This window comes from Carassius auratus, chromosome 19 (genome assembly GCF_003368295.1).
Source record: "Carassius auratus strain Wakin chromosome 19, ASM336829v1, whole genome shotgun sequence".
Lineage (NCBI taxonomy): Eukaryota > Metazoa > Chordata > Actinopteri > Cypriniformes > Cyprinidae > Carassius > Carassius auratus.
In genome coordinates, this window is record NC_039261.1 from 17,659,599 (window position 1) to 17,684,282 (window position 24,684).

The following is a 24,684-nucleotide window of genomic DNA, read 5'->3' on the forward strand; positions in this document are numbered from 1 at the left end:
TTATTTTGCATGGCTGCATAATGTAATGCCGAAATACACAATAATATGTTTTCAATTTCAAAAAGTAAATTAAAATAAATCTGTCAAGGGGCGAGACTGGGACTCAGTTGCAGGTGCTCAAGAGGTCAGTTTATTAGATGGCTTAATTCCAAAGGACAGAGAAAAAAAATAAATAAAAATTAACAAAAAACTATCCAGGAACAGGGCAGTCTGGAGCAGATCCAAAAGAGCCTCCTGGACGAATTCCACTTGGAAATCCTCTGATGCAATGCCCGGACAAACTGACAGGGAGGCGGGGGCGCTGTTGAGGCGGGGAACTGGTGGCGCGCTGTGGCGCGGCGACGAAGAGGAGTGACAGCGATCGGTGAGCTCTAACACGGAAGGCTGGAGAGTAGCGCTGCCTGAAAGCAGGAGGAAGTGGGAGAAAACAAACAAACTAGAGGATGAAAACAAAACGGGCACGATTTCTGTGTAGGCTAAACAAGAGATGTGGATAAAGTTGAGACATGGACGAACAACTCGACGATCTGACAACAGACAGCACACATGAGGAGACTAAATAGAGAAGGAGTGATTATCATAATGCAGAGCAGGTGATGGTGACCAATAACAAGATAATAATGAAACAAGAGGGCGGAGACGGGCACCACGGTGACACAGAAGCACATGGTAAGTGTAAACAACACACACTAAGGGGAAAAACAGACAGATCAGCCCGGGGGCGTGACATTACCCCCCTCCCCAGGAGCGCCCCCTGGCGCTCCAGGGAAGGTACCACCACGCTGCCGGTTGAAGTCCTCGATCAGCGACCGATCCAGAATATCCCGAGCCGGGACCCAACTCCTCTCATCCGGACCATATCCCTCCCAGTCCACCAGATACTGAAATCCCCGACCACGACGTCTGACATCCAGCAACCTCCTGACAGTGAAGGCTGGGGAACCATCCACTAGACGGGGAGGGGGAGGGGGAGGGTTAGTAGCAGATGGGTTAAGGCGAGAATGAAACACAGGCTTGACCCGAGAAACATGAAAGACTGGGTGTACCCGACCAAGTATGGGAGGTAACTTGAGCTTTACCGCCACCGGACTCAATACCTTGGTGATCTGATATGGCCCCATGAACCTGGGGGCTAACTTGCGAGAAGCCACCCGGAGAGGAAGGTCCTTGGTAGACAGCCATACTCTCTGACCACATACGTAGCGGGGAGCAGGAATACGGTGACGGTCAGCCGCTGCTTTGGTTCGTCTGGAAACCCGAGCCAAGGTTTCCTCAGCCCTCCTCCAGGTGCGGCGACACCTGCGGACGAAGGCTAAGGCAGACGGAACAGCAGCATCGGGTTCCTGTGAGGGGAACATGGGAGGTTGAAAACCAATGGAGCACTGGAATGGAGACATACCTGTGGCCGCTACTGGCAAGGAGTTATGGGCATATTCAATCCAGGATAACTGTTGGCTCCAAGAACTCGGATTATGGGACGTCAGGCAGCGGAGAGCTTGTTCCAGAACCTGGTTTGCCCGCTCGGACTGCCCATTGGTCTGAGGGTGAAAACCTGACGACAGACTCGTAGAGGCCCCGATCTGTCGACAGAACTCCTTCCAGAATCGGGAGACAAACTGTGGCCCCCTATCAGAAACCACGTCCACCGGAAGGCCATGAATCCGGAAGATGTGGTCAACCACCACTTGAGCGGTCTCCTTAGCCGAAGGCAGTTTGGGAAGGGGGATGAAATGGGCCGCTTTAGAGAAGCGATCAACCACCGTCAATACTACGGTGTTACCCCTCGATGGTGGAAGACCAGTGACAAAGTCAAGGGCTATGTGTGACCAGGGGCGCGAGGGGATGGGTAAGGGCTGTAGCAGACCAACAGGAGGCTGATTAGAACTCTTGTTCTGGGCGCAAATTGGGCAGGCAAACACAAACTGCCTGACGTCCTGGGCCATGGATGGCCACCAAAATCGCTGGCGGATGGCAGCCAGAGATCTCCGAACCCCAGGATGACAGACTAACTTGGATGAATGCCCCCACTGGAGGACTTCAGGGCGCAGCCCATCCGGCACGAAAAGTCTACCCTCTGGGCACTCCCTCGGCACCTCTCTCTCTCGTATGGCTTCCAGCACTCTCCTCTCCACGTCCCAGGAGAGGGACCCTACCACAATCTCTTTAGGGATAATTGTTTCAGTAGATACACTGGTTCTTTTTGTATCTCTGTAAAGACGGGAGAGGGCATCAGGTTTAATATTTTTGGAGCCTGGGCGATACGAGAGAGAGAAGTTGAACCGGCCAAAGAAGAGTGCCCATCGGGCCTGGCGTGAACTCACCCTCTTGGCCGAACGGACATATTCCAAGTTCTTATGGTCCGTCCAAACCAAGAAGGGCTGTGCTGACCCCTCCAACCAGTGACGCCACTCACCCAAGGCTAGCCTGACCGCCAACAGTTCCCGGTTCCCTACGTCATAATTCCGTTCTGCTGGGCTCAGGCGGTGAGAGTAGTAGGCACAGGGATGTACCTTCCCGTCTCTGGGGGATCTCTGAGAAAGGACCGCACCTACTCCAATCTCAGAAGCATCCACCTCCACAATGAACTGACGTTCAGGGTCTGGAAATGAAAGAACAGGAGCAGAAATGAATCGGGACTTTAGGTCATTAAAGGCCTCCTGAGCCTTCAAATTCCACCTAAACGGTACCTTAGTGGAAGTAAGAGCTGTCAAGGGTGCAGCAACCTGACTAAAGTTTCTGATGAAGCGCCTGTAGAAGTTGGCAAATCCCAGAAACCGCTGCAGTGCCTTTCGTGAGTCTGGAGGTGGCCACTCGGCTACGGCCCTTACCTTAGCGGGATCAGCTTTGATTCCCTCCGCCGAAATGATATAGCCCAGGAAGGGAACTGACTTGGAGTGGAAAACGCACTTCTCCGCTTTAACATATAGCTGGTTCTCCAGCAGCCGTTGTAGCACCTGGCGCACGTGTTGGGTGTGTACCTGAAGTGAAGGAGAGAAAATAAGAATGTCATCTAGGTACACAAAGACAAACTTGTTAACCATGTCTCGCAACACGTCATTAACCAGGGCCTGGAAGACAGCTGGGGCATTTGTCAGGCCAAAGGGTAGCACCCGGTACTCATAATGTCCCGAAGGAGTGATGAATGCTGTCTTCCACTCATCCCCCTCTCGAATCCGAACCAGGTGATAAGCATTACGGAGGTCCAACTTACTGAAGACCTTGGCTCCCTGCAAAAGTTCAAAGGCAGATGACATTAAGGGCAGGGGGTACCTATTCTTAATGGTAATGTCATTCAAACCTCTGTAATCAATACAAGGGCGCAAGGAGCCGTCCTTCTTCTTAACAAAGAAAAACCCTGCGCCAGCAGGAGACGAGGAGGGACGGATGAGACCGGCATCAAGGGACTCACGAATATATTTGTCCATAGCCTCTCTTTCTGGACCAGACAGGGAATATAACCGACCCCTGGGCGGAGAAGTGCCTGGGAGGAGGTTGATGGCACAATCATAAGGCCGGTGAGGAGGCAGGGACACAGCCCGGGACTTGCTGAAGACCTGCCGCAGATCGCAGTACTCCTCCGGCACCCCGGACAGATCAGCATCATCCACCTGCACAACAGGAAACACAAAACCAGGAAAAGAGGCAGAACCCAAACAAGACTCAAGACAAGACTGTTTCCAAGACAAGACTGAGTTTCTGGCCCAATCCACATGAGGGCCGTGCTGCACCAACCACGGGTGTCCCAGAACCACGGGGGCACTCGGGGAATCAAGAAGGTACAGCTCGGTTATCTCATGGTGATTGCCAGAAACGATAAGACTTACAGGAGGGGTGAGGTGAGTGATGGTAGTGATAGGGGAATCATCCAGAGACCGAACAGAGATAGGAGTAGAGAGGGGAATGGCGGGAATTCCCCACTGCTTGGCCAGTGCCGTGTCCAGGAAACTACCACCAGCCCCAGAATCCACCAGGGCCGAACAGGAGTGATGAGACCCTCCGAACTGGACACCCACGGGAAGTAGTGTGCGGGAGGAGTGGGGGAAATTAAGCGGAGATGTGCCCACCAGAATCCCCCTGGCTACTGATGGGCCTTGGCTTTTAGCGGGCATTTTCCAACGAAGTGTCCGGCCCTCCCACAGTAGAGACATAAGCCCCGGGTGAGTCTCTCTTGCTTCTGCTGGGAAGTAAGACGCAGTCGTCCCACCTGCATGGGTTCAGGGTCAGCAGGAGATGGCAGAGGCAGGACCGGGGTGGATTCGCTGGTCATTTCACCCACCCTCCAAGAAGTGCGAGCAGTCTGTTGTTGGTGACGAAGGCGAAGGCGGTTCTCAACACGGAGGGCCAGGTCGACCAGATCATCGAAACTGCGTGGAAGCTCTTGGGTGGCGATCTTGTCTTGGATCTCCTCGTCTAGTCCAGCACGAAACACAGCTCTGCAAGCCCCCTCATTCCAGTCACAGGCCGCTGCTAAGGTCTTGAATTCAATGGCATACTCGGTCACTGAGCGTCCTCCTTGCTGTAGCCGTGCCAGCTGGGCCGCTGCTTCATCACCCCGAGCAGAACGGTCGAATAATTTGACCATCTCCTGTCGAAAAGCCCCAAACGAGGCACAAAAGGGAGCCCGGGCCTCCCACACTGAAGTTCCCCAGTCACGGGCTCTGCCTGTGAGGAGGGTTAGAACATAAGCCACCTTAGTCTCTTCCTGGGCATACCGGCGGGGCTGGAGGGCGAAGACTAGGGAGCACTGAGACAGGAAGGCTCTGCAGGAGTTAGGGTTCCCATCATAGGGAGGTGGGTTGTTGGCATGAGGCTCAGGATCATGACGGGTAGAGGAAAGGCTAGTGGGGTCCTCCGATCTTGCAGATGTCTGTCTCTGAAGTTCCTGGAGCTGGGCAGTCAGCTCCGACAACTTGGCATTAAGGAACTCAACCTCCCGCGATGTGGATGTTAGCTGGGAGGCATGTTGGCCCAGGAGAATGCCCTGCTGGGTGACGGCTGATCTGAGAGGATCTGCACCTGCTGAGTCCATGGTGGTCAGATCGTTCTGTCAAGGGGCGAGACTGGGACTCAGTTGCAGGTGCTCAAGAGGTCAGTTTATTAGATGGCTTAATTCCAAAGGACAGAGGAAAAAAAAAATAAAAAATTAACAAAAAACTATCCAGGAACAGGGCAGTCTGGAGCAGATCCAAAAGAGCCTCCTGGACGAATTCCACTTGGAAATCCTCTGATGCAATGCCCGGACAAACTGACAGGGAGGCGGGGGCGCTGTTGAGGCGGGGAACTGGTGGCGTGTGTGGCGCGGCGACGAAGAGGAGTGACAGCGATCGGTGAGCTCTAACACGGAAGGCTGGAGAGTAGCGCTGCCTGAAAGCAGGAGGAAGTGGGAGAAAACAAACAAACTAGAGGATGAAAACAAAACGGGCACGATCTCTGTGTAGGCTAAACAAGAGATGTGGATAAAGTTGAGACATGGACGAACAACTCGACGATCTGACAACAGACAGCACACATGAGGAGACTAAATAGAGAAGGAGTGATTATCATAATGCAGAGCAGGTGATGGTGACCAATAACAAGATAATAATGAAACAAGAGGGCGGAGACGGGCACCACGGTGACACAGAAGCACATGGTAAGTGTAAACAACACACACTAAGGGGAAAAACAGACAGATCAGCCCGGGGGCGTGACAAAATCATGATCGTTTTCTAAAGTATGTTTTCATGGGTGTTAATCGCTTCATTTTTTGTTGGAAGAAAAAAAAAATCTGTCACACTGTGATAAAGGCTGAAAGTGAACGCAGCGAAGACGTACTGGTATTGGATGCGAGAACACACACACCACACGCACACACGCACGCACACACACACGCGCACACACACACACACACACCTTGTACTGTCTGATGTTCGCTCTGCTCGGCGCCCCTGTGGATTGAAACACGCGCTGAATCCATGCAGACTCAGATAAGGGGAGGAGCCGGAACTTGATGCAGCTTGCCACCGTCTCAAATGAGATTTTAAAGGGGACTGAAGCGATCACTAATTAATTAATCAAATAATTTTTAGGGGGGCCGTGCATAAGTTTAGGGGGGCTGAAGCCCCCCTAAAAAGGGCCTAGCGACGCCCCTGAGTGAGGGTAATTTTCCAGCAGCCTTAAAACCTGCGGTTGTCCCTCCGATATTTAAGTCTGGGAACAAACAAGACTTGAACAATTATCGTCCAATAAGCATCCTCCCAGCTGCGTCAAAAGTGCTCGAGAAGACAGTGGCAGAGCAACTTACCACCCACATTGAATCACAAGCTCTTTTTAAATCCAATGCAAATTGGTTTCAGATGGAAATACTCAACAGACTCTGCCTGTTGTTACTTCCTGGAAACTATCAGGGCATATGTGGATCGGGAAGGGTGGTGGGAGCAGTCTTCCTTGATCTGCGTAAAGCTTTTGATACTGTCAATCACCAGATACTTTACAGTAAATTAAATCAATATAGTATCTCTGAGCACACCCAAAATTGGATAAGATCTTATTTAAGCGACCGACATCAGTGTGTACAAGTGAATAACATCCAATCTGCATTCAGAGCCACTTCGATGGGAGTGCCGCAAGGGTCTATTTTGGGACCCTTGCTTTTTAGCATCTATATAAATGACCTCCCTACAGTGTACATAATCATGTACACTGATGATACGGTTATCTTCACTTCTGGGGAAAACGAGCTGGAGGTTGCTGACAAATTATCAAAAGAGATGCAAAAAGTTGCACAATGGTCTGACCTTAAACGTTGATAAAACGGTCTCAATGTTTTTTTCAAATAAACGTAAATTACAAGTAACTCAAGAAATTCAAGTAAATGGACAAACAATTAAAAATGTAAATGAAACAAAATATTTAGGTCTAATACTTGATTCGAACCTTGGTTTTAAAAGTCACATAAAAAATCTTAGTAATAAATTGAAATTTAATTTGATGAACTATAAACATATTAGAAATTCATTAACTACGGAAGCCTCAAATATATACCTCAACACTATGATTGTTCCACATCTTCTGTATTGCATGTCTATTGGGTCTCAGGCTTGTAAAACATCGTTAAAATTACTTGAATCATTATATAAAAGGGCCATAAAAATCCATGATAAAAAGCCTCGCCAGTACCATCACTGTCAAGTACAAAGTAAATATAACATTTTGAGTTTTGAAAAAACGTATTAAATATAATCAAAATTCTGCTTTATTAAAATTATCCATAACATCGCTGCTCCCCCTTTGAGAAAATTTGTCACATTAAATTCGGAGAGAATTTCTAGAGCCACACGGTCGACAGTCAGAGGAGAGTGCAGCGCTCCAAAACGTAGAATCATATGGTCAACAATCATTCTTTTATAAAGCAGCGAACCTTTGGAATATTCTTCATGCACAAACTATAGTACATTTACACGCCTGACCAAACAGTGGTTATTATTAAAGCAAACCTGTACGCACTGAATTGACTGTGATATGAACTATGTAAATTCTGAGTGAGTGAGTGAGTGATAGATTCCTGAAGTGGAGTGTGTTTTTATGATGTGAGTGAAGTAATGATTTTATGTATTATTCTGTATATGTTTTATGAACTTTTGTACGTAGGGCCTATAACATCTACCTGTCCAGCGACTGCGGGTGGAAATTAGCATTTTTTTCTATAACCTGGCACATGACATCTCTTCTTTTTTAGACTAATGTTTTTTCTGTGCATTGTCCCTGATCAAATAAAAATAAATTCAAATTCAAATTTTTTCTGCATGCTATGTGTGAGGCGCTGTACATAATGAATCTAACTAAACCGGCTATACAGGTTTGGCTATCTCTTGTTACCACGCTACAACAGACAGTAAGAGATTGTTTCCCTGTGACCCATGTCCTGCACTCTATTAAGAGAAACCATGTGACCTCCTCAAATCCGCTCCAGTTTTACATTCACTGTTTCTACTAATGTTGACCCGATGAGTCACATAGTGGAGATCACTGTACTAGAAAGACCAAAATACGTGTATTAGAGCTATTTTAGTAGTTTTAATGTAGAGGTGCATCTCAATAAATTAGAATGAAATTCATTTATTTCAGTAATTCAAATCAAATTATGAAACTCATGTATTAAATAAATTCAATGCACACAGACTTTGATGTGCTATGCTCTCCATGTCAAATGCAGAAATGTTAATCCATGCATTTATGACTTCAAGGTTAAATTATTGTAATGTTTTATTGGGTGGTTGTTCTGCACGCTTGGTAAACAAACTACAGCTAGTCCAAAATGCAGCAGCAAGAGTTCTTACTAGAACCAGGAAGTATGACCATATTAGCCCGGTCCTGTCTACGCTGCACTGGCTCCCTATCAAACATCGTATAGATTTTAAAATATTGCTTATTACTTATAAAGCCCTGAATGGTTTAGCACCTCAGTATTTGAATGAGCTCCTTTTACATTAAACTCCTCTACGTCCGCTACGTTCTCAAAACTCAGGAATTTGTTAATACCTAGAATATCAAAATCAACTGCGGGCGGCAGATCCTTTTCCTATTTGGCGCCTAAACTCTGGAATAGCCTACCTAACATTGTTCGGGAGGCAGATAGACTCTTGCAGTTTAAATCTAGATTAAAGACCCATCTCTTTAACCTGGCATACACATAACATACTAATATGCTTTTAATATCCAAATCCGTTAAAGGATTTTTAGGCTGCATTAATTAGGTAAACTGGAACCGGAAACACTTCACATAACACCCTATGTACTTGCTACATCATTAGAAGAATGGCATCTACGCTAATATTAGTCTGTTTCTCTCTTGTTCCGAGGTCACCGTGGCCACCAGATCCAGTCTGTGTCCAGATCAGATGGTGGATCAGCACCTAGAAAGGACCTCTACATCCCTGAAAGACAGCGCAGACCAGGACAACTAGAGCCCCAGATACAGATCCCCTGTAAAGACCTTGTCTCAGAGGAGCACCAGGACAAGACCACAGGAAACAGATGATTCTTCTGCACAATCTGACTTTGCTGCAGCCTGGAATTGAACTACTGGTTTTCGTCTGGTCAGAGGAGAACTGACCCCCCAACTGAGCCTGGTTTCTCCCAAGGTTTTTTTCTCCATTCTGTCACCGATGGAGTTTCGGTTCCTTGCCGCTGTCGCCTCTGGCTTGCTTAGTTGGGGTCACTTCATCTACAGTGATATCATTGACTTGATTGCAAACGATTGCAGATACTATTTAACTGAACAGAGATGGTGACATCACTGAATTCAATGATGAACTGCCTTTAACTATCATTTTGCATTATTGACACACTGTTTTCCTAATGAAGGTTGTTCAGTTGCTTTGAAAAAATATTTGTTTTGTTTGTTTGTTTAAAGCACTATAAAAATAAAGGTGACTTGACCTGACTATAGTTCATGTGTCTGGGAATGTTTCTAATAAAAATGAACATAAACAAATAATGCTTAATAATAATTAGTCAATATGCTTTTGTGGTTGCTGTGAGTCACATGACAACCCCCCCCCCCCACACACACACTTGTGCCCCCTCAAAAATGATGAGTGCATGACGCCCCTGTGTGAGACCGAGAGTTTTAAAATTTACAGTAAAACTCATTTATGTCTTCAGCAAGTTGTTGATGCTCCACAGTGCTGGGTGATGTTGTCTTGAAGTATGTGATGTCTTTCAGGCCTTTCCACACTGAAGCAGAGTAATTGGCTGAAAACTGTTTTTCAAGCTTTTTAGAGTATTTCTCATAGCCGCTCTGATCTCCTTATTCAGTGTGTTTCTGGCCTCATTGTACCAGATTCTGTCTCCACTCCTGTAGGCATCCACTTTGGCCTGATTTTTGAGGTGAACCGTGTCTTGTTGATAGTTAAATAAGTTCTCATCAATGTAAGACTTCGTTTGATGTACTCTATATTGTGTTACAGAGTTTTTTTGTAGTTCCACCTCGGTTGTAACCAAACTGTGATAATTAGGCAACACTTTACAATAAAGTGTAATTTCTTAACATTAGTTAATGTATTAACTAACATGAATACATTTATTACAGTATGTATCAATCTTTGTTAATGTTAGTTTAAAAAAAATAGAGTTAATAAGTTAATAAAAACACAGTTGTTCATTGTTAGTTCAGTGTATAAACTAAAACTGCAAACTTCAACAAACTTTTAATTTTAATAATGCATTAGTAAATGTTTAAATTAATATTAACTAAGATTAATAAATGTTGTATAAGTATTGTTCCTTCTTAGTTCATGTTAACTAAAGTAGTTAACTAATATTAACTAATGACCCTTGACACTTTGTAAAGTGTTACCAATAATTATAACCTTTAAAGGAACACTCCGACTTTTTGGGACTTTAGCTTATTCACAGTATCCCCCAGAGTTAGATACTGTACAATTGCATAATAAATGAAAAGAAAATAGAATACAAAAAGATTAGAAGAGTAGTTAGATTTTTTTTTAAAGAATAGAATTAGAATAGTGAGTGTTAAAGTTAGAGGGTCAATAAACGATGGAAGAGATGTGTTTTAAGCCGATTCTTGAAGATGGCTAAGGACTCAGCTGCTCAGATTGAGTTGTGGAGGTCATTCCACCAGGAGGGAACATTTAATTTAAAAGTCCGTAAAAGTGACTTTGTGCTTCTTTGGGATGGCACAATCAAGCAACGTTCACTTGCAGAATGCAAGCTTCTAGAAGGCACATAAGTCTGAAGTAACAAATTTAGGTAAATGGGTGCAGAGCCAGTGGTAGATTTGTAGGCAAACATCAATGCCTTGAATTTTATGCGAGCAGCTATTGGTAGCCAGTGCAAACTGAAAAAACAGAGGTGTGACGTGTATTCTTTTTGGCTCATTAAAAATTAATCTTGCTGCCGCGTTCTGGATTAATTGTAAAGGTTTCATAGAATTGGCTGGAAGACCTGCCAAGAGGGCATTGCAATAGTTCAGCCTGGACAGAACAAGAGCTTGAACAAGGAGTTGTGCAGCATGTTCCAAAAGAAAGGGCCTGATCTTTTTGATGTTGAAGAAAGCAAATCTGCAGGATCTGACAGTTTTAGCAATGTGGTCTGAGAAAGTCAGCTGATCATCAATCATAACTGCAAGGCTTCTAGCTGTTTTTGAAGGAGTTATGGTTGATGTGCCTAACTTGATGGTGAAATTGTGATGAAACGATGGGTTTGCTGGAATCACAAACAGTTCTGTCTTGGCAAGGTTGAGTTGAAGGTGATGGTCCATCATCCAGGAAGAAATATCTGTTGGACAAGCTGAGATGCGAATAGCTACCGTCAGATCATCAGGATGGAATTAAAGGTAGAGTTGAGTGTCATCAGCATAGCAGTGGTATGAAAAGCCATGTTTCTGAATGACAGAACCTAATGATGCCATGTAGACAGAGAAGAGAAGTGGTCCAAGAACTGAGCCCTGAGGCACCCCAGTAGATAGATGTTGTGACTTGGACACCTCAACTCTCCAAGATACTTTGAAGGACCTACAGTATCTGATAGGTAAGACTCAAACCATTGAAGTGTGGTTCCTGAAATGCCTTTTGCCAGTAGGATTGATAGAAGGATCTGGTGGTTAACCGTGTCAAGAGCAGCGGACAGATCAAGCAGGATAAGTACTGAAGATTTGGATTCTGCTCTTGCCAGTCTTAGAGCTTCAACAACTGAGAGCAAGGTCGTCTCAGTTGAATGTCCACTTCTGAAGCCAGATTGGTTGCTGTCAAGGATGTTGTTGTGTGTGAGAAATGTAGAGACTTGGTTGAACACAGTTCGTTCAAGTGTTTTTACAATGAAAGGAAGAAGGGAAACTGGTCTGTAGTTCTCTAAAAGAGATGGGTTGAGGTTGGGTTTCTTAAGTAGTGGAGTAATACGTGCATGTCTAAATTATGAGGGAAAACACCAGTGTGGAGGGAAGTGTTGATGATGTGAGTGAATGCAGGTACAACTGCAGGAGAAATGGCATGAAGGAGATGAGATAGAAAAGGATCAAGCGGTCAAGTAGTAGGGTGATTAGAAAAGATGAGTTTTGAGACTTCTGCCTCGGAGAGTGAAGAGAAGGATGTAAATGAGCGTAAGTTTGCTGGTGATATTAGCTTGACTGATTGTGGTGTGGAAAATTGTGCACTAATGTGTTTAATTTTATTAATGAAAAACGTCGCAAAGTCGTCAGCTATTAGAGATGAAACAGGAGGGGGAGGAGGAGGTCAAAGAAGTGAGGAAAATGTTTTAAAAAGAATGCGAGAGATAGACGAATTGTTAATTTTTTTATGGTAGTATGTAATTTTAGCAGTGGAGACATTAGCAGAGAAAGAAGATAGAAGTGGCTGATACACATTAAGGTCAGTAGTATTTTTTGACTTGCGCCACACCCTTTCAGCAGCTCTAAGCTTAGAACGGTGTTCGCGTAGAACATCAGATAACCAAGGGGCAGAAGGGATGTTACGGGCTGGCCTGGAAGATAAGGGGCATACAGTGTCTAAACAAGATGAAAGAGTGGAGCAGAAAGTATCAGTAGCACTGTTAGCATCCAAAGTAGCAAACAGTTTAAGGGAAGGAAGTGAAGATGAAACCATTGCAGATAGCCGGGAAGGTGAAACTGTGCGTTGGTTACGTCGAAAGATGACATAAGTAGGGGTAAGTGATGTGTCAGGGATCATGTTGAGGTTAAGAGTGAGGAGGAAGTGATCCGACGTGTGCAGTAGAGTAACCAGAACATGATCAGTAGAGCAGTGTCGTGTATAAATAAGGTCCAGTTGGTTGCCTGATTTGTGAGTAGCAGTAGTTGAAACTCGGTTGAGATCAAAAGAGGCAAGCAGAGTGTGGAAATCGGCAAACAGAGGTTTATCTAGGTGGATGTTGAAATCTCCAAGCATAACTAGGGGAGTACCATTCTCAGAAAAGGTTGAGAGCAACACATCTAATTCATCCAAAAAGTTACCCAGTGGTCCTGGGGTTTGATAGACAACTACAAAATGTATTTTAAACAGGTAGGTAACAGTAACTGAATGAGATTCAAAAGAGTTGTTGATACCCAAAGATGGTAAAGGATTAAATTTCCAATCATTAGAGATGACCAGACCAGTACCTCCACCTCTTCCAGTCAAACGGGGGGAGTGGGAAAAAGAGAAATTATCGGAGAGTGCTGCAGGTGTAGCAGTGTCATCTGGTTTGATCCAGGTCTCTGTTAGGGCCATGAGATTAAGCTTTGAATGACTAATAATAGAAGAAATGAAATCGGCTTTGTTTACAAGACTGTCGACATTGTGTGACGTGTGGTTTGTGAGTGGTAGTGATAGTAGGGATCTGGAAACACATAGTAAATTGAAAATATTATTTATTTATTTTGTGCTCGATTCATGAATCGATACATTAAGATTGATTGATCAAAACATAAAATAAAAACAGTTTTTTCATTTAAAAATCAATTACACATTAAGTTACCAAATATTAATCACTTTGAGAATCTCGAGTGGTGTCACGAGGAAATATTGGTTTAACCGTCAACACTATCCCCTAGTGGTCGGGAGCACTTCCATTCTGTTGTGTAATACTGTAGTTGTGTTGTGAACTTGTGTTTACTTTTTTAATGGCCTTGTGTTGTGCACTACTGGGCCACCATAGATAACAGCTTTCTGAGGCTTCCAGTAGATGCAGCAGACCCCTTCTGGCTTATATCTATGAGCTGATAAAAATTGATAATGCACATTCAGTCGAGTGATAACATTAGAAGCGGGTGGGCTCTTAATTTAACATTAAGACATAAAACTTAAATAATTACGGAGCACCACACATGACATGCAAGAAAAAATAAATACATTTTATTAAAACGCGATAGTAAATCGAGGGAACGCAATCGTAATTGTGTGCATGTTTTAGTACATTGAGGGAACGAATTAGTAAATTGTGCACACAATTTATTAATTTCTTCTTGCATGTCATGTGCGGGGCTCCTTAATTAATGATGAACTGCAGAGTTGATTTTTTCTTTCTTTCAGAAAAGCATTCTTTAATGTCTAAAAGTACAACATTCCTGAAATGAAAATATAATTTTAAGTATACATGTTATAAAAACTTGAAAATAAGTACAGCAACCAAGTGCAATATCCCTTAATGACCCTTGACATGTTTTTATAAATTTACAAGTACATCGTCTGAGACGTAATCACTTTAAAAGAGTGCTTCACTGAGAATCTACTAATTTTACCTGACTTCACAGGTAAAATTATTTCATGTTCTTCTGAATGAAGGATTGTTTCTAAACAGAACAAATGAATCAGAATCAGATATCAGAAAGAGCTTTATTGCCAAGTATGCCTGCGCATACAAGGAATTTGTTTTAGTGACATAAGCTTCCAGTACACAGAGACAAGAACACACAGACAAAAACATTAAGAAAAATTTGGCAAATAAATAAGTGTATAAATAATTGTGCTATAAATGATAATGGAATAGGATTGATTGAGATGCAGGGATGTACTAGGATGGAGGAGTAACAAATAAATATAAGGATATTGCACATTTTTATTGCATAATCATAAGTGGGGAACATTTAACTGTTCATGAGGTAGATTGCCTGGGGAAAGAAACTGTTCTTGTGCCTGACTGTTCTGGTGTTTGCGGCTCTGAGGCGCCGGCCAGATGGCTAAAATTCAAAGATGGGGTAACTTGGATGTGAGGGATCCAGAGTGATTTTCTGAGCCCTTTTCCTCACTCTGGATGTATACAGTTCTTGAAGGGTGGGCAGGGGAGCACCAATAATCCTTTCAGCAGTCCGAACAGTTCTGTGTAGTCTTCTGATGTCTGATTTTGTTGCTGTACCAAACCAGACAGTTATTGAAGTACACAGTACAGACTCAATGACGGCTGAGTAGAACTGTTTCAGCAGCTCCTGTGGCAGGTTAAACTTCCTCAGCTGGCGAAGGAAGTACAACCTTTGTTGGGCCTTTTCCACAATGCAGTCAATGTGATTGTCCCACTTCAGGTCCTGAGAGATGGTGGTTCCCAGGAACCTGAATGACTCCACTGCAGTCACAGTGCTGCTCAACCTCTTGTCTGTAAGCAGACTCATCACAGTCCTGGATGAGGCCGAGGACTGTAGGTCTTTTTAGCCACTCTAATCTCTTTGTTCAGCGTGTCCCTGGCCTGATTGTACAAGACTCTGTCCCCATTTCTGTAGGCATCCTCGTTGGCCTGACGAAGATGTCTGAGTTTTACTGTAAACCATGGCTTATCATTGTTGAATGTTAAATAAGTCCTGGTAGGAATGCATATATCCTCACAAAAACTAATATAGGATGTTACAGTCTCTGTGAGTTCGTCCAGATCGGTGGTAGCAGCTTCAAAAACACTCCAATCAGTGAGGTCAAAACAAGATTGTAAATCCTGCTCTGTTTCGCTGGTCCATCTCTTCACAGTCCTTACTACAGGTTTAGCAGATTTAAGTTTCTGCCTGTAGGACGGTATAAGATGAACCAGACAGTGATCCGAACGTCCCAAAGCTGCTCGTGGAACAGAGTGATATGCATCCTTTATTGTGGTGTAACAGTGATCCAATATATTACTGTCTCTGGTGGGACATGTAACATGTTTTTTGTATGTAACAAAATGAGGTTTGTATGTTTAGGCCATAATATTGTCATTCTGGTTGACAGAAGGATTATATACTCTTTTGGGGTCAACACTACAAAACCTTACATAGTACTTGTAATTTCAATCACCTGTTATGTGGTTTTATATGTATATATTTACAACTGAATGAATGTAAAACAAGAAAACAATGACAAACCCTAGGACCCTATTATTACTGTACAAAGAGAAGAGGTGAGCATCAGTTATCAGCTTCAGTTCTCTCTGTCATCTTGTGTCTCCTGAAATGACACAAAAGTATATACAGTATTATATACTTGTTATCTCTCTTGACTGAGACAAACTGTAGTAAAACACACTTACGCTGTCCTGTAAGACTGGAGCTGCTAGAATCACCATCATCAGGCTGCAACAGAAAATGTTTATTTTAAAGCATTGTTACAATATTTAACAATTTAGATTGGGACAGCAATATAGACATATAATAATATAGTATTAATGTATGTTTTAATTACAATAAAAGTTTCATCTTTTTTAAAAATTGAATGGTTAATCACTACCAACTCTTTATACATGTATATGGCTATAGTGTGCTACTAAAGAGTATTTATCAAATACAGATTTCATTATACTTACTTTCTTCTGAATTAGAGCCTGAAAAGCAATGACAAATGTTTACTGTAAGTTCAGTCATTATTTACCAATACAAAACATTGAAACAAAGCATAAACACCTATATTAAGTATAAAGGTATAATTGCAGGTGTGATATTACTCAAGAAATAAACTTTTAGACGTTATTTTAAATTAATGAATGAATTAAAAAAAAAATTTTCAAATAAATAATGAGGACATTAATAACATGTTAAGCTGTAAGTTGTTTTCACATTTTCCCTCCATTAAAACACTGGACTGAGTGATTAATATAATGTGATATATTTCAGAAAATTGTTTTAACATACCTTCTCTTGTTCACTTATGTTTGTTTTCGTGGTACCAGTGCTAGTAGTGTAGGTTTGTGTATTTGTGGTGATTGTTCGCTCTACAGTGCTTTGATTGAATGGGCAGCTATAATCTGTCACACAGCACAATGTATAATGTCAAAATAACATAATATTTGCATTTTTATTTTACTTTGTTTTATCCAAAATAAAATAGATCTGAGTTTGGATCTTACTCTGTTTGCGGTACACTAAAAACCCAATGACTGCAAATACAGCCAACAGGATGACAGCAATAACACCGAAGATAACACCGAATGGATCAGGTGCCCCTGTTGAGTCAGAAGATATAAAAGGATTATTCAAAGAGCATAACTATGATAATGGAGGTGTGATTCAGTATATGCTATTACGCAAGTGTAAATGAATGATGTCAAGAATTAAATATACAGGGGGTATTGAAAGTGTGTATACCTCTGTTAAAATTGCAAATAAATCTAATTAAAATCATGTCAAATATTTTACTGACTCTAATGTAATATTAAAGCCAACAACATTCATGTAAGAAACAAGAAACTTTAAAGACATTTATACCTACTGTATACAGTAAACTAGATATTTCAGGTTTTTTTATATGTAATACATTTACAGACATTTCTAAAATTCTATTTTCACTTTGTCATTATGGGGTACTGAGTGTGGATCAGTGAGAAACAATATAAACTATCGTAGTATAAGGCTGCAATATAACAACATTTAAAAAGTGAAGGGGGTCAGAATATGTTCTGAATACACTGTATGCAGGCATGTAGTGAGAGCTTCCATCCTCTGCTGACACCTTTACAGGGAAGTCGTGGCCTAATGGTTAGAGAGTCGGACTCCCAATCGAAGGTTGTGAGTTCTAGTCTCGGGCCGGATGGAATTGTGGGTGGGGGTAGTGCATGTACAGCTCTCTCTCCACCTTCAATACCACGACTTAGGTGCCCTTGAGCAAGGCATCGAACCCCAACTGCTCCCCGGGCGCCGCAGCATAAATAGCTGCCCACTGCTCCGGGTGTGTGTGTGTGTGTGTGTGTTCACTGCTCTGTGTGTGTGCACTTTGGATGGGTTAAATGCAGAGCACGAATTCTGAGTATGGGTCACCACACCATTGTAATTGTTTCAATTTTTATGTATTTTTCAATAAATGTCCTTGTTAATAGACTTAATATAGTTTGAGGTTAAACACAGGAGAGTCAATATTTGTTGTTCACTCTTCTAATTTCTCTTACCCGGGTTAGTCCTGATCTCTGTCTCTGTCAGGATCTTTCTGATGGTTTCACCCTTGTGATGCACCACACAGATGAACTTGTTGTTCTTCCACTCTTCAGGAGTAACTCTGAGTTCGCTCATCTTCTGAAAGGTCCCGTTCTCATTGGGAAGAAGTTCACCAAGATCCACATCCTCATGAAGATCTTGGTCGTTCTTCATCCAGGAGATTGTTACTTCTTTGGGGTAAAAAACCTGTAGCATGACACTTGACTGAAGACGAGGAAGACTTCTTCAGCACAGACACCTGAGGAGAGACTGAAGAGAGAGAGAGAGAGAGATTGAATTCAAGTGATCTTAAATTCAAATGTCTTCCCAATCAAGTCCTCTATAAACCCACAGCACACTGTCTGTGAAGACTGGTCTTCAGTGAGTTCTCTGTATAATGTCAGATAGAGGTTGAAGTGTGCTGGAACAGATGCTGGAAAACTCTCTCCAGGAGGAGCTGATGTCCTTTCTCTGCAACCTTTCCTAAACTTTCACTACTGCTAATAATAACTCAATTAAAAAAAACATCTCAAACAGATCTCCTTGTCATTCTAGCCAGTGTAATTTGGCAAACAAACCCATTTTGACAGTCTTAACAGCACATTAATGTCCTCTAGTTCAGACAGGACCCCGACAGTAAATACTACAGACTTCATTATGAGTCTCTGTTGATGTGGATCTGTGCTCTTTAACATCAGGAAGATCAGATTCATCTTATATGAGTATGTTATACAAATCTTTATCCAGGCTTTAGTCAAATCAGATCTGTTCTGCTGCTCTTACTGCAGTCCAGAGAGAGACCGCTAACTGTCATCTAGTCACTAAATACACAGGCAATCTTTTACCTGTTGTGTTTATGAAAATAATAACCTGGGGTTAAGTGTCCCTTGAGGGTCCAGTAATGATAATTCATGGCTTACAGGGCTCTGATCAGCAAACTCAAAGCTACCAGTTGATGTGGTTTCAACAAACATTAATTTAATAAAATCTTTAGTAATAAGAGCCTAACTGTTATAAATGAACTGAGCTTTAGCCACTAAAACACATCAGACCTGCATCAGTTTATACTTTTCTATCAAGTTCCTCAATTTAACAGGTTTAGATGAACATGCTGCTTCTGAACCTGTTCAGCAATCACTTTAAAGATAGTCTTTATTATTAATTTCTATAAACAAAACACATGATCTGTTTTTCTTTGATCAAAACAATCTCTGAAAGAAAGAATACATTTCTAGTGTAAAAGACTGTTTAACAAAACATGCATGGCTATATATTCATATTTCTGCTGCTGGATAAGATCTGATTTACCTGTTTTCTTTCCATACTGAAGATACTTCTTCAACCACTCGATGCACACAGTGCTGAAGTAATTTCTGTCACTCTCAAGAAGAGCTCTGTCATTGTTCAACTTCTGTACGGTGCTGAATCCTTGTGGCACTGCAGAAATCCATCTCATCTCCTTCAGATCCAGAGACAGAAAGTCCTCTCCATCATAACCAAACTGACGAAACCCTTTTATTTCTCCAGTCTGATCATCCCAATCACAGCCGTACATTTGCTGGAAAGTGTGCACACCTGATGAAGAGAGACAGTGAATACAGTCAGAATAAAACCAGCAGTCAGAAACATGTTTGAATCAGAATCAAACAAATATGACTGAACATATTTTTGTTTTTTAACATCCATTCTATATTAAAAAAGTAAAGTATTAATATTTCAGTTGTGAGTTTACTGACTAAATTTATTATGATAAGAGAACAAGAACAGGGGCCTGTACCATGATGGTAGCTGAACAAATTCAGACTTACAGGATTAGTTTTGAATTGACAAATCCAAACCTCTCCAATCCTGCTTTGTTAGTACCATGATGCTGTTCATCAAATTTCTTTGTCAATTCAGGCTTTGATCCTGAGTTTGTGGAGCGCGTGCACATGAATGTGTGACATCACTGGTAAACAGCCAATCACAAGCCTTGCAACACAAAGCAAGTTTGATTTACTTCTCGCGAGAGACCCAGCGAGATTCAAAAGTAAAGGTTAAATGTTTTGCCTAAGGTTAGGAGATGGAACAATATGACAAATTTAAAAATCATATAAAAAATAAAGGAGGACAAATAAAGTAAATAATCTTGCTCTTTCAGTGCAGTGACAAGTGAAACTTGTTAAATTAGTTTATACATTTAAAAATATATAGAGACTCGAACATGTAAGGTCAGATTTTGTATTTTTTAAATAGTGCAATCTTTTGATACTACAACTTTTTTATATTACATGATCTGTATACATTAATATTTATTTAAAATTATTTAAAATAACTAATAACTGTTAAACTAAAATTGCTTTTGTGTAAATGATAAATAATAATAATGATAATATGAATCACAATAATTATATTAATCCTAAAATGACTCAGTAATTATCATTAAAGCCAGACTTCTATTTTATTTTTATTTTTTTGCATTAGTGACCTTTAATTTAGAGCAAGATAAACTGGGGGAGTGTCTTTGTGTCAGACATGTGTCACTTCTTTCACATCTGATTGGTTCACCTTCAGTTTGAAATCTCTAATCCAGAACATAACCTGTCCCGGAGCAGGTTAGCCGTGCAGCATAAGGTACCATGGCAACGAACACCGATTAAAGCCGAGCTACTTTCATAGTACCGAAAACCCAGGGTTGGCGGAAACTAAGCTGAAACATAGCTGGCTAAAAGCTTGAAGTTTGAACACCTGAAATGTAATTTGTTTATTTTCAGTAAAATCTAAAATATAATACAAAGAATTTAGTGGTGATTTTCCATTCAAATCTAACTTTGGGGCCACATGTTCAAAACACTGTTAAAACTTCCTTTTTCATCTTAAAAATATTGCCAGACTATGTCCAATGTTGTCATTTGCTGTTGCTGAAAGGTTGATAAACACTTTTGTGTTTACCAGGATTGATTATTGTAATGCCTTGTTGGTGGGGGCGTCAAAAGCTACTTAACAAGTCTAAACAAACAATAAACAGAAGACTCTTCACTCTGGAACTCTTACGACAGAAAAACAATCACAGAACTCACAACGTCTCTTCAAAGTGCAACAATGTGTAATAATGAACCGCACAGGACAGTGAACACAAGGGGATAGAAATAGGGAGACTAATCATAACATAACAGGTGACACAGGTAAAGCAATAATGACAAAACTAGGATAACAAGGGGGGCGGGGCAAGGAAATGAGAGAACACAACCACATGGCCCAAAGACAAGGCCATGTGCTTGTACACAAAACACGGGCCTGTCATGATCCTGCCTCAAGACCAGAGGAAAGTCAAGGACACGAGGGCAGAATCATGACAGAACCCCTCCCTTAAGGAGCGGCTTCCAGATGCTCCTCAAGTGGACATCAAACACGAGACATGACTGACATGACTGACTGAGACACAGACACAAACCAACAAGACATGACAAATAACAATAAAGGTAAACATGAATACACTATGACAGGGATAGGGTGGCAAAAAAAAAAAAAACAAGGACGGGGAGGAGGCGGGACAACAAAGTTCATGGGGGGAAGTCCAGGGTGGGTGGGTGGGACAGGAGTCTTAGGTGGATGGGACGAAGGCTGACGACAAGGGGTCCGGGCAGGTCTGGGTGGTGTAGGGTGGGGAGTGGTCTCTGGACACTTGACAACATCTTCTGGACACATGACAACACCTGTGGACATGACTGGAGTGACCTCTGGACACTCAACAAAACATCTATGGACCCTGCATCGGCATGGACAGAAACTTGCTCTGGAACCACGCTCACTGCTGCAGGCTCGGGGTCGGCGCTCACTGCTGTTTTAGGAACGTGGTCTGGGAACAAGACAGGTCTGGCAGAGACTTCTAGGATCTGGACTAGACGTGACAAATATTCTGACAGGGTCTTGGCAGCAATGACAACTGGCATCTCTTGACGGGCTGAAACCGACTGCAACACCGCTTCAGCAGCAGAGTCGGCCGCGGCTCTCTCCTCAGCACTCATGACTGCTGACTCAGACACAGCTCTCTCTGTTGCTGGTACAGAAGCCTCCTTTACTGAAGTAATCTCAGGAACAGTCCTCTGCACTGCAGTCTTCAGAACAGCGTCCTCTGCAGCAACCTCTGGAGCCGCGCTTAAAGCAGAATGCTCAGGAACGGCACTCTCAGGGTCAGCAGTGGGTTGGAGAGGCAACACGGACTCAGGAGGAGACAGGGACGGAGAACCAGAAGAACCCTTCTTCCTCCTCTTTCTCCTTGGCCGCGGTGCAGAGGCAATAGCAGGATCTGTGACTGGTTGGGGAAGTTCAGCAAGAGCCGTGACTGGTAGTGGTAGGGCAGTCTCAGGCAGAGTTGACTTCGACACTGAGGACTCCGAGGCAGACTCCCACGAGAACCATCTCCCTCGCTTCTTGCAGAGACTGATTGGTGCGGAAGGTGCCTCGGGATTCGGGGAGGGATGAGCCTGATCCCCCAGTGTTGCAACGGCCAGGATACGACCCTCTGGGATCACTGGCAGCTTGGCAGAAGGTGGGGACCTCGAGGGGGAAGCCTGCGGCTCTTCCCGGGAGAAACTCTCCCATAGCCGGGCATAGTTCTGCAGGATCCACTCACCCTCGGACGAGTATGGCAGGGTAACCCTCCTCTTGTCAGTTGGGGATGAAAACCAGAATTGCCTATGGGACTCCAGTTGTCGCTGATGTTCGGAGGACATCCTGTCTGCTGAGTTCTTTGTTCGGCGGTTCATTCTGTCACGTGGAGGTAAGGGATGAACTCAAGCGCAGACAGGATGCACAACACACAGGGTTTATTGAAGACAAAAGGGGAAAACAAAACCCACAAGGGGGGAAAACAATGACTAGGGCAAAGACAAACAACTTAACAAGTCTAAACAAACAATAAACAGAAGACTCTTCACTCTGGAACTCTTACGACAGAAAAACAATCACAGAACTCACAACGTCTCTTCAAAGTGCAACAATGTGAAACAATGAACCGCACAGGACAGTGAACACAAGGGGATAGAAATACGGAGACTAATCATAACATAACAGGTGACAGATAAAGCAATAATGGCAAAACTAGGAAAACCAGGGGGGGGGGCGGGGCAAGGAAACGGGACAACACAAGCACATGGCCCAAAGACAAGGCCATGTGCTTGTACACAAAACACGGGCCTGTCATGATCCTGCCTCAAGACCAGAGGAAAGTCAAGGACACGAGGGCAGAATCATGACAGAGAGACCATATTACTCCGATCTTGGAGTCTTTACTTTGGCTCCCTGTCAGTTTTAGGGTTGAAAATTTTTATGCTTACTTACAAGACTTTGCATGGATTGGCACATCAATATTTTTCTGAGCTTTTAATTCCTTATACTCCAACACGTGACCTTCGCTCATCTGAAACTGGCCTTTTAACTGTTCCATTAACCCATTTAAGATTGATGTTTTTGATTGATGCAGTTAATTTCTTACAAGGACTAGATGTTTCTTGAGAATCAGTTTAAAAAGTGTGAAGTTTGAAGAAGTTTTAAAATTGAACTGTCTTTTAAAGCTGGAAGTTTGAACATCTGAAATTTTACTTTGTTTTATTTTCAGCACATATTTTCTGACAAACTCTTCATGAGGTCTGTATGACAGAAGCGAGTGTTTGTTCATCTGCTGCGATCAGACGCTTCACAATCAGCTCTTCACTGAAGCTGAAATATCTACGACACACACAACACTTTCCACACGATCAGAAGACTTTCATCACACAGAGTCCAGCCAAAGCCTCTCAGTCTCTCACATCGAGAAGAAACTAATAACATCAATCACCAAACACACGGCGGTTAACAAACACCTCAAACCAAACTAATGACTGATGTTCATACAGCAAACACGCTCCAGTGAACATCATCTGCTCATAATGTTCATGATTATAAATTAACGAGTGATTCAGCTCCAGCAGGATATAAAGATAAAGACGTCTTATGACTCGTAAGTTTATAACGTTTCTGCTTTAGTTTCTTCTCGTGTCTGTGTCGTAGTTTCTCTCTGAAAGTGGAGTGAATCTGGTTCTGGACTCTCAAACGCTCGGTCGCCTTGTTTCTTCAGTTTGAGCTCCAGTGTCTCGTCTCTACACAACATCAGTCTGTGTGTGTTCGGCAGCTTGTTTTTAGCATGTTTCAGCACTCTGTTTGCGTGTTTATAACAGTTTTAGCATGTTTCTAACATGATTTAACACACCGCTAGCCTGTTTTGTTTGTTTTTGTGTGATTTAGCACATGGTTAGCATCTTTACGCACATTGATAACATGTCCTTGGCTAGTTTTCAGGCTTCGCTAGTGATAGAGTGAAGGATTCTGGGAGTTCAGGTCTGAGTTTTGTCAGTTGGAGTTTGAATCTGAACATTCCATCAGCGGAAGACTTTCATTGAAGCTCTTCAACATTCCTGAAACAAACTGAGTTTTTGTAATGAATCAAGAGTGTATTTTATTTTACAGTTGTGTTCCTGCAGCGTTAAACAGCGTGTGGATGTGAGTAAAGGTCAGAGGTCAGCGAGTCTCTCAGTGTGTTTGTGTTCAGTCTCTCAGATGTTATCAGGTCTTTTTATTTTGAGAGTATTACATGGTACTTATTAATATTTATGCAATTTTGAAGAAAAGAAGAATTAGCTTAAAAAGATATTGGAAGACAAACTTTGTTACTTGATAAAGCAGTTTAAAAAGTGTGAACTGGTTGCTATGAAATAACAAAGACCATAAACAGAAAACATGATTTATATTGTGATGTCGTCCAATCAAACTGAAGCATGAACTGAATAATATTTTTGATATTTTGAGAGAATTTT

The 24,684-nt window shown here is 42.5% G+C and overlaps 1 pseudogene; it reads right to left on the minus strand.

Annotated features, from left to right (window-relative positions):
• Positions 1-15,861: 15,861 nt before the first annotated feature.
• The window catches only part of LOC113119647 (H-2 class I histocompatibility antigen, Q10 alpha chain-like), a 44,335-nt pseudogene continuing 35,512 nt past the window's right edge, over positions 15,862-24,684 (minus strand).